This window comes from Agelaius tricolor, unplaced genomic scaffold, assembly GCF_023055355.1.
Source record: "Agelaius tricolor isolate 1412-34295 unplaced genomic scaffold, bAgeTri1.0.p SCAF_42, whole genome shotgun sequence".
Taxonomy (NCBI): domain Eukaryota; kingdom Metazoa; phylum Chordata; class Aves; order Passeriformes; family Icteridae; genus Agelaius; species Agelaius tricolor.
Window position 1 is genome coordinate 548,123 of NW_027269302.1, and position 13,291 is coordinate 561,413.

General features: G+C 55.1%; 2 protein-coding genes across 4 annotated transcripts in view; one reads left to right on the plus strand and one right to left on the minus strand.

Annotated features, from left to right (window-relative positions):
- Positions 1–13,291, minus strand: part of LOC139603907 (zinc finger protein 436-like) — a 623,778-nt gene that overhangs the window by 489,968 nt on the left and 120,519 nt on the right. The window lies entirely within an intron of this gene.
- Positions 13,065–13,291, plus strand: part of LOC139603901 (zinc finger protein 154-like) — a 488,962-nt gene continuing 488,735 nt past the window's right edge. For both annotated transcript variants that reach the window (XR_011683842.1, XR_011683844.1), the window contains exon 1: positions 13,065–13,205. The gene's annotated coding sequence lies outside the window, so the exon portion shown is untranslated. The remainder of the gene's footprint in view (positions 13,206–13,291) is intronic.

A 13,291-nucleotide genomic window follows, 5' to 3' on the forward strand; every position in this document is an offset into this window, starting at 1 on the left:
CACCTAACAGGGGGCAAAAGCAATTCTGACTGCTTCAGCAAGCACTGGATCACTTATTAACCTATTTCTAAAAGAAATAATTCAAAGATAATGGATTGTGGAAGCAATAGATTCAGATGGGGAACTCATTTTACAGGAAAGACCCTTCAGGGGGTTATGGCAGCTTTAGGAATACAATGGGACCTCCATAACCCCTGGCAAGCCCAGAGCTCGGGCTGGGTAGAAAGAATGAATGGGGAAATAAAGAAACACCTTTGGAAGCCGGAGATAGAAACCAAGATGCCATGGGTACAGCTTTTGCCATTGGCCTTGGCAAGAAAAAGAGCCAGACCCAAGGCAGATATTCAATTATCTCCCTTGGAATTCATGTCTGGAATTCCTTACCTGGGCAATTCTCCACCTAGTGCAGGGTGGAAATAAGGGATGTAAATGTAAGGCAGGCTGTAGCCAGGATCCTGTCTCCTGTGGAATCTCTCCCCCAGGAAGCTGGGCTGGCACAGAGCCTGCCCTGGGACTTTGCTGTTGCCAACACCCAGCCAGGCCATCGGCTCCTGCCTAAGGAGTGCAAAGCAGCACCACTGGTGGCCAAGGGGCCCACGCCAAGTGTCCCTGAGGCCAGAAACAGCCGCCAGCACAGCTGAGCACGGGGGGACCCCTCAGCCTGGCCTCAGGGGCTCTGAAGCCCCGGAGATTTGCACTTCCCGCCTGCAGCAGGACCATGGGAGCCGCCCCTGAGCCTGCCCTGAAGGCAACGCAGCAGCAGCCAGGGCTCCACAGCGGGCCAAGCCCCCGGGCCTGCCCACAGATCCTCTGCTCAAACCCTCGGGAATCCTGGCCACCCTCCCCTGGCACCTCCAGCCACTGCGGCCAAGCCTCGCTGCCGCTGCTGCAGCTCCAGCGCTGGCTGGGCCTGCACTGCCACAGCTGCTGGGGAGCACCACGGCACAATTCCACCCTGGGGCTCACTCACACCCACACTCTGGGCTGACTGCGACTGCACTGCTGCAAAATGTACCCATCCTGCTTCTTTTAAATCTTATTTCTCTGCTCAGAAAGGTTTCTCTACTCAAAGGTTTGCCTTTGGGAAAGAAATTTTAAAGGTTTTATTTAAGGGGTTCCCAGTCTGTTCGGATGTTAAACTCATCTCCACCACTCAATGGAGACGAGTTTAACATCCGAACAGACTGGGAATAGCCCAAAAGACACCCACAGAGATAAGGACCAGCAACAAAACATCAACGCCCCGCAGCAAACAGCAACCAACAGCTACCCCAGACACTGCCCCCGCACAGCTGGAGACACCTGGTCTGGAAAAGGCTGAGAAGGAAATCCAGGAGTGTGGGCGGAATTCACATCAGAGGGGAAGAAATCCGAGTCTAATAGGAAACCAAACACTAAAAACTTACACGACTTGGAAGCAATGAACATTAAAGCAGTGGATTTAGATTGGTTCAGACTACGTAAAGTTTAGGAAAATCGGGTAAAACTGACATGTCATGGAATGATTTTTTCTGCACAGCCGGGCTATGTGTGGATGAAAGTATTTCTGTTGCACATCCTGGCCAGAACCAAGCAATGCCTTGACTCTCTCACACGAAAGAGATTCTTGGAGAGTTTTTGTTTTCCCTACAGTTTCAGTGATAAGATTACAACATGAGAAACATTTTTTATAATAATCCTACTTTATATTGTCAGGTAGGTTTGGGACAGAAGGGTGAGAATCAATTTTTGGTCTGGGTTTTTCCATGTTCGCCTTTATGTTGCATTTTGCAAAATTGAAGAGCTTTAACCGTGATACTTTTAACTCTTAAATAGTTAATACTTTTTTTTAAAAAAGCAGATTCCGGGGGCCACATGTGACTCACCAGATGGCTGCCCTGGAAGAGAAGCTTTGGTTCTAGTCAGCCAGGAGAGGAGCTTTAGGAATGCAAATGAACCCTGCTGGGCAAAGCCTGGCCAATGTACCTGGGTCTCTTGCCTGGGGCAGGAATTGGGCTGATTCCCCCTGCCCCTCACCCCGAGCTCTGCCTGCTTGCACTGATGGAATTTGCACAGCTCAAGGCAGAGCCCGGGGTGAGGATATCTGACCCTGCAACAGAAACGGGTGAAGCTGCAAAGGGAAACAGCAAATGGAGGATGTTGGGAAAACTTCACTATAAATAAATGGGGGGAATCATCCCTCTGCCCACTCCAACGTGTGCTGTCACTGTCTATGTTATATAGGGTGGATTAGAGCACTGAGATGTTCTTGCTCCCACAAGTTCCGGGAAATCAGTTGGGAATCCAAGTATTTGATGATTTAATTAGAGACAAATGGTCAATTGATGCAGCCCTGGCTGGAGAGAGCGGCCAAAAATGGGGAGAAGATGAATGGCCAGCAGAACAAATCCTACAACACCATGGACCAGCCCCTGGGAACCCAAACCAATTCATATCAGGAGCCACAGAACCCATTTCTCATTTCAATGGCACCATTAGATTACAAGCTGGCCTCGGAATAACCAACCAGACAGCTCCAGCTCCTGACCTTCCTGCTGAGCAATCCACTGAAATGAGGAACACAACATTTCACCATGGGATGGGATCAGATCATCTGTTAGCAGAGAAAAGAGGAGTTTGTGGAAAATCAAATGACTCAAACTGGTCTTGGCAAATAGATGACAAAGCCAAAGTGGTGAAACAGATAACAAAGGAAACAAAAAAGCAGCTCATGTACCAGTCCAAACGTGGAAAGGATGGGAATGGGACATGGTTTTGTGGTTCCCTGGCAGACCATGGGTTAAACGAATGCTGCTTCTGCTCTGATGTGCTACAGCACCTCTCACCTTTTTACCATGCTCCACACCTTGAGAGTGCAGCTCATTCAGCAGCTGAGCGAGGGGCCAGGGACTTGTAGATAAGGAAGTAAGGAGCGAAACCACCAGCTTCAATAAATGTTATTAATTAACATGGACTGCTGCTCGCAGAAAGTCCCGCTAAATTCCTGAATGTCGAGAACAAAAAAGACTTAACAGAGCCGTGAATATCGGCTGTTCTACAAAAGTGGGGGTGCACATTAACGAGGACGTGCAGTTGGCAGATCGGGAGGTCTGAACCTTCCAAGTACCTCAGCCAGTGGGCAAAGGGAGAGGGAGATGAGCCGGGAAAATGAGGATAAAAAGGAGGCTGCGAACTACAACAATGGCAGCGAGCGCACGGCAAATGCGCCACGGCCTCTCCCTCTGCTCAGCAATAAAGTCACTTGTACAGGACTCCTCTGTCTCCTCGGGGCACAGAAACCTCCGGCCACGTGAATTTCCCCGCACAGCCCCGGGCACGGGGCAGCCGCCCCTGTGCCAGCCACAGGAACCGGGCCGAGCCAGCGCTGCTCCGGCAGCGGCTCCTGCCGAGGCAGCGGCCGCAAGGAGACCGCGGGCAGCCGCTCCCGCAGCGCCCTCACGGCAGCGGCACCACGGGCCGGACACGGCACAAGGAACCCGCCTGAGCCCCCTGCCGCCCCCGAGGCCCGCAGCGAGCCCCGAGCCCCCGCACAACCCAGCGCGGCTCCCACCTGCGCTGCGGCCGCCTCCCAGCTCCGCCGCCGCCTCACCGGTGGCTCCCGGTCACTCCCAGTATGGTCCAAATCACTCCCGGTAGGATCCCAGTTGCCCCCGACACGGTCCCAGCGGCTCCCAGTCATGCCCTGTATGGTTCCTTTCACTCTCAGTCCCTCTCAGTAAGAGCCCAGTGTGGCCCCAGGCACTTCCAGGATGAGCCCGGTCACACCTTACCCGATGCCATTTGCCCCCGCTGTGGTCCCAGTTGCTGCCAGTATAAGTCCAGTCACCTCCAGTTTGATCCCAGTTACTCCCAGACACTCCCAGTACTATGCCAGTCACTCCAAGTGTCACCCCATCAGTCCCAGTATGATCCCAGTATGATCCCAGCATGGGGCAGCTGCTCCCAGTATGATCCCAGTTGCTCCCTGCATTATTCCAGTTTCTCCTCTTCACCCCTACTACAGATCTGATCACTCCCAGTATGATTCCAGTCAGTCCCAGGATGATCCAAACCATTCCCAGTCCAATCTCAATTGTCCCCTGCATGTTCCCAGTAGCCCTCAGTGTGGTCCCAGTATATCCCAGTGTGATCTCTGCTGCCTCAGTTCTGCTCCCAGTGGGTTCTTTTCCCAGTCTGTCCCAGTCCATTCCAGTCTGTCCCAGTCTCTCTCCAGCAGCTGCTGCCCACCCCCCCCTCCCAACCCCATTCCCGGGCACTGGGACCCCCCCCTGCACCCCCTTATCCTGCACCAACACCCCCCTGCACCCCCTTTCCCGGGTATCCTCCTCTCCCAGCCCCTGGATCCCCCATTTCCGTGAGCCCAGGGAGCCCCGGGCCCCCATTCCCGGCCAGCCCGGGGCACCTCAGCCCCAGCCTCCCTTTGCTGGGAAACCCGGCCTGGGCACGGGGCTCTGCGGCCGCTCTGGGATTTATGATCCCCCAAAGGAAAGGGAGAGAACAGCAGAGAGAGAGCGAGAGAGAAGGAGATTGGGAATCAGGGATCGGGTCCCAGCGCCCAGCCCTGCTCCGCCGGGGGTGGGACCCGCACCCGCAGCAAAAATTGGCTCCGCTGCTCCCGCTGCTTGCCCGGCTTTGGGCCGAGCCCAGCGGGGTCCGGGCAGAGTTTGAGCGCAGGGCCGGGAGTTCAGCAGAGCCCGGCCCGGGGGTCCCGCAGGGCGCGGCCCTGGAGGGTCCCAGGCGGATCCCCGAGGGATCCAGAGGGGTGCCAGGAGGGGATCCAGGTGAATTCCCTGGAATTCGCCCTTTCCCCCTCCCCCCGCGCTCCCTCGGGCACTTTGGCTTTCGCGTCTCTGCAGCCGCGATCGGGGACGGCTGCGATGGCCCCAGCGCTGGGGCTGGGGGTGCTCCGGGGGCTCCTGGGGCTCCTGGGGGACCCGGGGGCCGCGACCAAAGGTGAGTGGGACCCCCCGAAACCGGGACCCCCCTGAACCGCAATTCCCGGGCACCGGGACCCCCTTGATCTTCCATTCCCGGGCAGGGGAACGCTCCTGAACCCCCATTTTGGGTCATGTCACCCCCCCTCACTCCACTTCCCCAGCACCCGCACCCCCCTGTACCCCCTCATCTGGCACCGAGATCCCCTGAACCCCCATTTCTGTTCACCGGGACCCCCCTGAACCGCAATTCCTGGGCACCGGGAACTCCCTAAACCTCCATTCCCGGGTACCGGGACTCCCCTGAACCCCCATTTTCGGTCCTGTGACCCCCTCAGCACCCTTTTTCAGCACCGGGACCCCCTGAACCCCCATTCCTGAGCACGCGGACCCCCTTGAGCGCCCATTTCTGGGCACAGGGACCCCCCTGTACCCCCTTGCCCAGCATTAGCACCGCCCCGTACCCCCTCATGTGGCCCCAGGACCCCCCTGAATCCCCATTTCTGGTCACCGACGCCCCCGGAACCGCAATTCCCGGCCACCGGGACCCCCTTGAATCCCGAATTCCTGGAAGGAAACTCCCCCCGAACCCGCATTCCCCGGCACGGGAACCCCCTGAACCCCAATTTTTGGGCACTGGGACCCCCCTGCCCCCCCTAATCTGGGCCTAGGATCCCCCCACACCCCCGTCAGTGCTCTGGGACGCCCTGCACGCCCATTCCCGGCCACCTCGTCCTTCCCAGACCCCAGACCCGCCCTTTTCCTTGGCTTTTGGACCCCCAGATCTCCCAAATTTCGGCGTCCCCCCAGTTCTTCATTCCCGGCGCTTCCTGGAAGGGGTTCCAGGGGATCCCGGAGGGTCCCCTGGGGTTCCAGGGGGTCAAGAGACCCCCCTTGAACGTTCATTTTGGGGCACTGGGACCCCCCCTGTACCCCTTTCCTCAGCCCCGATAACCCCTGCACCCCCTTATCTGCAGCCTGGAACCCCCTGAGCCCCCATTCCCGGGCAGGGAAACCGCCCTGAACCCCAATTTCTGGGCACCGGGATCCACTACATCCCCTTATCCGGCACCGGGACCCCCTGAACCTCAATTTTCAGGCACCAGGACCCCTTGAACCCCGGAACTCGGGAATGGAACCCCCCGGAACCCCATTCCTGGGCACCGGGACCCCAGTGCATCCCGTTATCTGGCCCTGGGACCCCCTGCACCCCTTTTCCCAGCACCAGATCCCAGCCAGGCCATTATCTGGCACCGGCACCCCTGAACCCCCATTCCTGGGCACCGGGACCCCACTGCATCCCCTTATACAGCACCAGGACCCCCTGAACCCCCATTCCACTGCACCAGGACCCCCGTGCACCCCCATATCTGAGACTGGAACCCTCCCAAACCCTCCGTTCTCAGGCACAGGGACCCCCCCCTGCACCCCCTTATCCAGCACGGGGACCCTCCTGCACCCCCTCATGCAGCACCAATGCCCCCCCGCACCCCCTTTCCCGGCCCTCCCCCTCTCAGACACCCCAGCCCCCGCTTTTCCTTGACCCCAGCACCCCCTGGACACCCACTCCTGCCTTCCACAGCCCCCACCCACCACCTTCCTCAACACCGGGGCCCGTGCACCCCCTTTCCTGGGCACAGGGACCCCCTGGACACCCCATTGTTATAAAATTGACTCAACGAGTAATTTCCAATCAAAGAATTTATTAATTATTGAAGCAGTTATACTACGTAAGCAAAGGCTCAGCGCTGGGCGACAGGGGAGTCTCCGCTCCACCTACTGCCGCCCCAACTAGTTTCTGATTCAGTCCTTTTATCCTCTCCATCCTTCAGGAGTCCATGTTATCTCGGAGTTCTCTGCGCCTGCGCTGGTTGTTGCTAGGGGGTCATCCTTCTGTCTCCTGGTGGTCGGTGATAAAGGCTGCGGAGTCTTCCTCAGCCGTGTCTTCTTCACCCTATGTCCTTATTTGGTGACTTCTCTGTGGAAAATTACCAAAATCTTATGATTAATGCAATATGTGCCCTATCAAGCTTAAGCAAGCAAATGTCCTGCCTTGCAAACTGTGCCCTATCAAGCTTAAGCAAGCAAATGTCCTGCCTTGCAGACTATTTATCTGCCCCTGCCCCTTCCCCAGCTTTTCCCTGGTCATTATCTCTGTGAGTTATCTGCTTGTACCATTTGTCAGCGGGAAAGGTTTCCCTGCTGGGTGTTTATCTGCCCCTGCCCTTTCCCCAGCCTTTCCCTGGTCGTTATTTCTGTGAGTTATCTGTTTGTACCATTTGCTGGGTGGGACTATGTGTGGGCTCCTGCAACCCCTTCCCTGGTATCCTTGTAGCTCATATCTCATGAAGTAGTACAGAAATAGTCAGCAGACAACTCTTGTAACACACTGGTCTCTTTTTCATGACGAACAAAATGTAGTCCCTCATCTCAATTTCCCCCCATTTATTTATAGTAAAGTTTTCCCAACATTCTCCATTTGCTGTTTCCCTTTGCAGCTTCACCCTGCTTTTTTTAAAAAAAGTATTAACTATTTAAGAGTTAAAAGTATCACCGTTAAAGCTCTTCAATTTTGCAAAATGCAACATAAAGGCGAACATGGAAAAACCCAGACCAAAAATTGATTCTCACCCTTCTGTCCCAAACCTACCTGACAATATAAAGTAGGATTATTATAAAAAATGTTTCTCATGTTGTAATCTTATCACTGAAACTATAGGGAAAACAAAAACTCTCCAAGAATCTCTTTCGTGTGAGAGAGTCAAGGCATTACTTGGTTCTGGCCAGGATGGGCAACAGAAATACTTTCATCCACACATAGCCCGGCTGTGCAGGAAAAATCATTCCATGACATGTCAGTTTTACCCGATTTTTCCTAAACTTTACCTAGTCTGAACCAATCTAAATCCACTGCTTTAATATTCATTGCTTCCAAGTCGTGTAAGTTTTTAGTGTTTGGTTTCCTATTAGACTCGGATTTCTTCCCCTCTGCTGTGAATTCCGCCCACACTCCTGGATTTCCTTCTCAGCCTTTTCCAGACCAGGTGTCTCCAGCTGTGCGGGGGCAGTGTCTGGGGTAGCTGTTGGTTGCTGTTTGCTGCGGGGCGTTGATGTTTTGTTGCTGGTCCTTATCTCTGTGGGTGTCTTTTGGGCTATTCCCAGTCTGTTCGGATGTTAAACTCGTCTCCATTGAGTGGTGGAGATGAGTTTAACATCCGAACAGACTGGGAACCCCTTAAATAAAACCTTTAAAATTTCTTTCCCAAAGGCAAACCTTTGAGTAGAGAAACCTTTCTGAGCAGAGAAATAAGATTTAAAAGAACCAGGATGGGTACATTTTGCAGCAGTGCAGTCGCAGGCAGCCCAGAGTGTGGGTGTGAGTGAGCCCCAGGGTGGAATTGTGCCGCGGTGCTCCCCAGCAGCTGTGGCAGTGCAGGCCCAGCCAGCGCTGGAGCTGCAGCAGCGGCAGCGAGGCTTGGCCGCAGTGGCTGGAGGTGCCAGGGGAGGGTGGCCAGGATTCCCGAGGGTTTGAGCAGAGGATCTGTGGGCAGGCCCAGGGGCTTGGCCCGCTGTGGAGCCCTGGCTGCTGCTGCGTTGCCTTCAGGGCAGGCTCAGGGCGGCTCCCATGGTCCTGCTGCGGGCGGGAAGTGCAAATCTCCGGGGCTTCAGAGCCCCTGAGGCCAGGCTGAGGGGTCCCCCCGTGCTCAGCTGTGCTGGCGGCTGTTTCTGGCCTCAGGGACACTTGGCGTGGGCCCCTTGGCCACCAGTGGTGCTGCTTTGCACTCCTTAGGCAGGAGCCGATGGCCTGGCTGGGTGTTGGCAACAGCAAAGTCCCAGGGCAGGCTCTGTGCCAGCCCAGCTTCCTGGGGGAGAGATTCCACAGGAGACAGGATCCCGGCTACAGCCTGCCTTACATTTACATCCCTTATTTCCACCCTGCACTAGGTGGAGAATTGCCCAGGTAAGGAATTCCAGACATGAATTCCAAGGGAGATAATTGAATATCTGCCTTGGGTCTGGCTCTTTTTCTTGCCAAAGCCAATGGCAAAAGCTGTACCCATGGCATCTTGGTTTCCATCTCCGGCTTCCAAAGGTGTTTCTTTATTTCCCCATTCATTCTTTCTACCCAACCCGAGCTCTGGGCTTGCCAGGGGTTATGGAGGTCCCATTGTATTCCTAAAGCTGCCATAACCCCCTGAAGGGTCTTTCCTGTAAAATGAGTTCCCCATCTGAATCTATTGCTTCCACAATCCATTATCTTTGAATTATTTCTTTCAGAAATAGTTTAATAAGTGATCCAGTGCTTGCTGAAGCAGTCAGAATTGCTTTTGCCCCCCTGTTAGGTGCCATGGTGTCAGCAGAAGATTTTGAAGCCTTCCTGCTCAGGGCATTTCAGTGCCAGGCTCTTACAAGCACCCACAGCTCCGCGGGTTGAGCTGAGCATGGGCCGGTGACCTGCGCTTTGTCTGATTCCCCTTCCTTAACAACAGCCTGTCTTGTAGCTCTTTTCCCTTCTGCTGCCCTTGCAGAGCCATCCACAAACACATTGTCTCCCTCAGGCCAGGGAATGTCCCATCAATCTCTCCCAGCCTGGCTCGGGAGCTCTGTCCCTTGAGTGCGGTCCTGGGTTCCTTGCCAGCCCCTCTCCAGGCTGTTCAAACAGGAGGCTGGGTTAAACCCTTGCCCTGTCCTCAGTTCTGAATCCTCCTGTGCCACTGAACAAGTTTCATACTGTAATCACCGAGCCCTGCTCATCCATTGAGAGGCTCTTTTGGTTGTCAAAGCTTTAACTTGCTGCCAGACTTGAACTCTAGGAGATCCTCCTGTTGTCATCAGTTTTCAGGCCTCTGCTCCCACGGAAGCTGTGGCTGCACAATTCTGCAGACAATGAGGCTGCTCTCTGGCCACTGGGTTAAACATTTTAGCACAAGAATTCCTTTGGCAAGACCCTGTTTAACGTCCACCTATAACCCTAATTCTTTTTCCCTGTCTGGAAGGCCCAGGCCACTCGCCTCAGTTAATCTTAATTTTAACACTTGAAAATTCTGTGTTTCCTCCTTGTGTCCCTCCATCCAGTTTGTTGACTGGCAAGATAGGAGTATTGTAGGGAGACATCCTTGGCTCCAAAAGCCCTGCCTTTAACAGGGACTCAATACCAGGCTGTGAGCCCTTCCTTCCCTCTCTTGGAACAGGGTATTGCCTATCCTGGTTGCTTTAATTTGTAGAGGCTCCATATCTATCTTTTCTGTATTTCCCTGGGGCTGCCCACACTTCTGGGTTCACTTCAGCATAGGCCTTGTCAGACTTTTGACACAGAGGTACAACAGAACTAGCCTCCGTATCCCTTTTTACAGTATTAAAATCCAGCTCTCAACCTCCTTCCTAGTTAATTACAATCACAGGAGGAAGAAAAAGAAATTCATTTATTTCAAACCTATCCGCCACAGCTTCTAATAGTGGTTGAACAAATCATACCTGCTCATCTTTCCCACTCATTCCCTTAAAAATTAAAATATTCCTTTACTATTTTCCCCTTTAGGTCTAAGATTCAGAGCAGATTGAGAGGCCCCTGTGTCCATCAGAAAATGCCTCCTCTCAATGCAGACCCACCTGAATGTTCTCAAGGGCTCCAGTGTGGAGGGTCCCTGGTGTGATGGGAGCTGTGTCAGCCCTGCCAATCCATGTCCATCACGGGCTGGACTTGCTGGTCCTGAGGGTGCTGCTGTCTCTGCTTGCAGTGTCCTTGTGCCCTGCAGGCGGAGCCCTGATTCCTTGCCAGGGGCTGTTTGGGTGGGCTGTGCCCTGCCGAGGAGGGCAATGCCTCTGCCGGGTGCTTGTGGCCGAGCCGTGCCCTGGGTGCTGGGGCCCCCTTGGGCCCTGGGGCTGATCCCTCAGGGGCTGTAGGAGCTCTGCCCTGGCCTTTGCCTTCAGCTTGGCCTTTTGCTGCTCCCTTCTTGCATTCACCTGCTGGGCCTTTGTGCCCAAGTGCTGCAGGGCCTTCTTCTGCCCCTCCTGCAGCCCCCCTCAGTGCCTGTGGGTGCTTGTCTTGCTTTACAAGACAGGTGTCTGCTTGGGAAGGCAGAAAAAGCCTCTCTTGGAATGGAGAATGCAAACCCCCTCCCTCTTAATTTTTAGGATAGTGAAATCAAGGGGCTCTCAGGCAAAGACATGGGATTAGGAATAACGGTTCTTTACTAGTGTGTATAATATAATGATAGTGGTGTGTATCAACAGCTCCGGCAGTGACAACAAACAGAGCCCGGAGCCGGTCCCGGCCTTTCGGCTGCGGCGCTTTCCCCTTGGGTGCAGTTCCGGGCACGGCCGGCAGGGGCGCCGGTGGCTCCCGCGGGGCGGGGCAGCGCATCCCTGCCTTGGGAACCTCTCTTAACGGCAATAGAGCAATCCCTTCATCTAACTCTTTCACTTTTTTAGCTTCTGTAGCCTTTCTCCCGTGTTTTGGGAAAGAATTTGGAGAGGGCTGCCTTTTAACTGAGCTCCTAGTGTTTCGATAAGGTGCTTCCTGTAGAGAGAGGGATTTTCCATGAACAGCAGGAGCTGTGGTTACCAAGGGGACGTAACTCAGAGCAGGAGGGGTCAGGGGAGGATATCCCGCCGAGGCTCGGTGGGAGTGTGGGCAGGGTGTGCTGCCGGAATCGCCAGAGGGGGATCTTCCCGTGGAGGCTGAGCCGGAGCGTGGGCAGCCCCCACATGGCTTATGGCGGCTGATCCGGCAGCTCCCGGCAGAGAAAAGGCAGGTGGGAGACCCCGGCAGCAGCGGCGGCGCTGCCCAGCGCAGCTGGCACGGGCAGGGCAGCCGGGGATGGGATGGCAGGGACCCGCCCTCGGTGCGGTCGGCGCGGTGACCTCGGCCCACGCGGCAGGACAGAGCAACCCCATCTTCCCCAGCATGGCCGGCAGAGCGGCCGCGGGCCGGGCAGTGGGGCCAGGGCACACAAATTCACCGCCAGCGCCGGGGCAGGTGGAGCTGCCCTGGGCAGTGAGCCCGCACCTGGGATGGAAACCGGGGCAGGCGGAGCTGAGGCGGGCAGCGAGCCGGGACCCGGGACAGGCGCCTCGGCCGCCAACGGAGGGGGCAAGAGCTGCAGAGGATCCCACTCTCTTTCTGACTTTTCCTCTTGTTCCCCTCCCTTTCATTTTCCCTTTTTATTTTCTTGGTTTATTCCTCGGGTGTTTCTGATACTTCAAAGATTTTTATTCTCCTAAAATCTCCTGTCTAACATATGGCATATTCTCTTTCTTCTAGATTAAATGGGTTTTTTTCCAAATAAATCCAGAACCTAACAAATCTAAACGTCTGCTTGGATATTTTGAAGTGGTCGACGAGCTAACTCATGACCTCCTAATGTTGTTTTTCTCATCACCTTTTTATTTATCCTTTGGCAAATTAAGCATCTTTCAGTGACTTGCTTTGCTACACCAAAAATCCCAGTGCACCCAAAATTCCTTAAAAAATGATCACACAAAACTTGAGTATGCCAGTGGGGTTTCTGATGCACGTCTTCTAATATTTTCCTAGCAAGCACATTTTATTAAGTCATGTAGAAGTTTCTATTTCCCTGATTTATCTTGTTCATTTCCTATCTTGTTTAATTCTTTTTTCTCGGCTTCCCTAAACTTTGGAATTTCCAGTTTTTCCTCGTTTGGAGTTAATATTAACATAACTCTTTCAGCTCCATTTTCTGCTGCATCCTTAGCTTTGTGATCTGCCCCCAGTTTGCCCAGTTTGCCTCTCCTTTGGCCCGGGCCGGGTTCCCCCGCCCGCAGCGGCTGGGAGCAGCCGAGAGCCCCGCGCTGCCCGTGCCGACCTGGCCCGGCTCCATGGCCGCTGCTGCCGCGGGCTGCGAGGGCTGCGGGAACGGGGCACCGAGGGTGTGGCTGCTGCTGGGGGAGGAGGAGGAGGGAGGGAAGGGCAGGGATGGAGGGCGAGGAGGAGGCGGGGTAAGGGGGGAGGAGGGGGAGAAGGAGTGGAAGGGGCAGGATGGAAAAGGAGATGGGGGTGGGGATAAGACAGGGGAGGAGGAGGAGGGGGGGATAGAAGAGGAGGAGCGGGAGGAGAAAGAGCAGGGAAGGAGGCGGGGTTAGGGGGGAGGAGGAGAGGGAGGTGGAGATAGGACAGAGGAGGAGCGGGAGGAAGAGGAAGAGGAGGGACCAGGGCGGATCAAGGCTGAGCTGCGGGAGCCACGCGGTCTCGATCCCTGCCTGAATTCGCAGCCCCCACCTGTGGGATCATCGCCCCCCCCCATGGCGCAGGTGAGCGGGGAGGGGGAGCCCGGCCCGGATATCCCGGGGGGTCCCTGGGTTGGGTTTTTGGGGGGATGTTTGGAGAATGAAGAAGT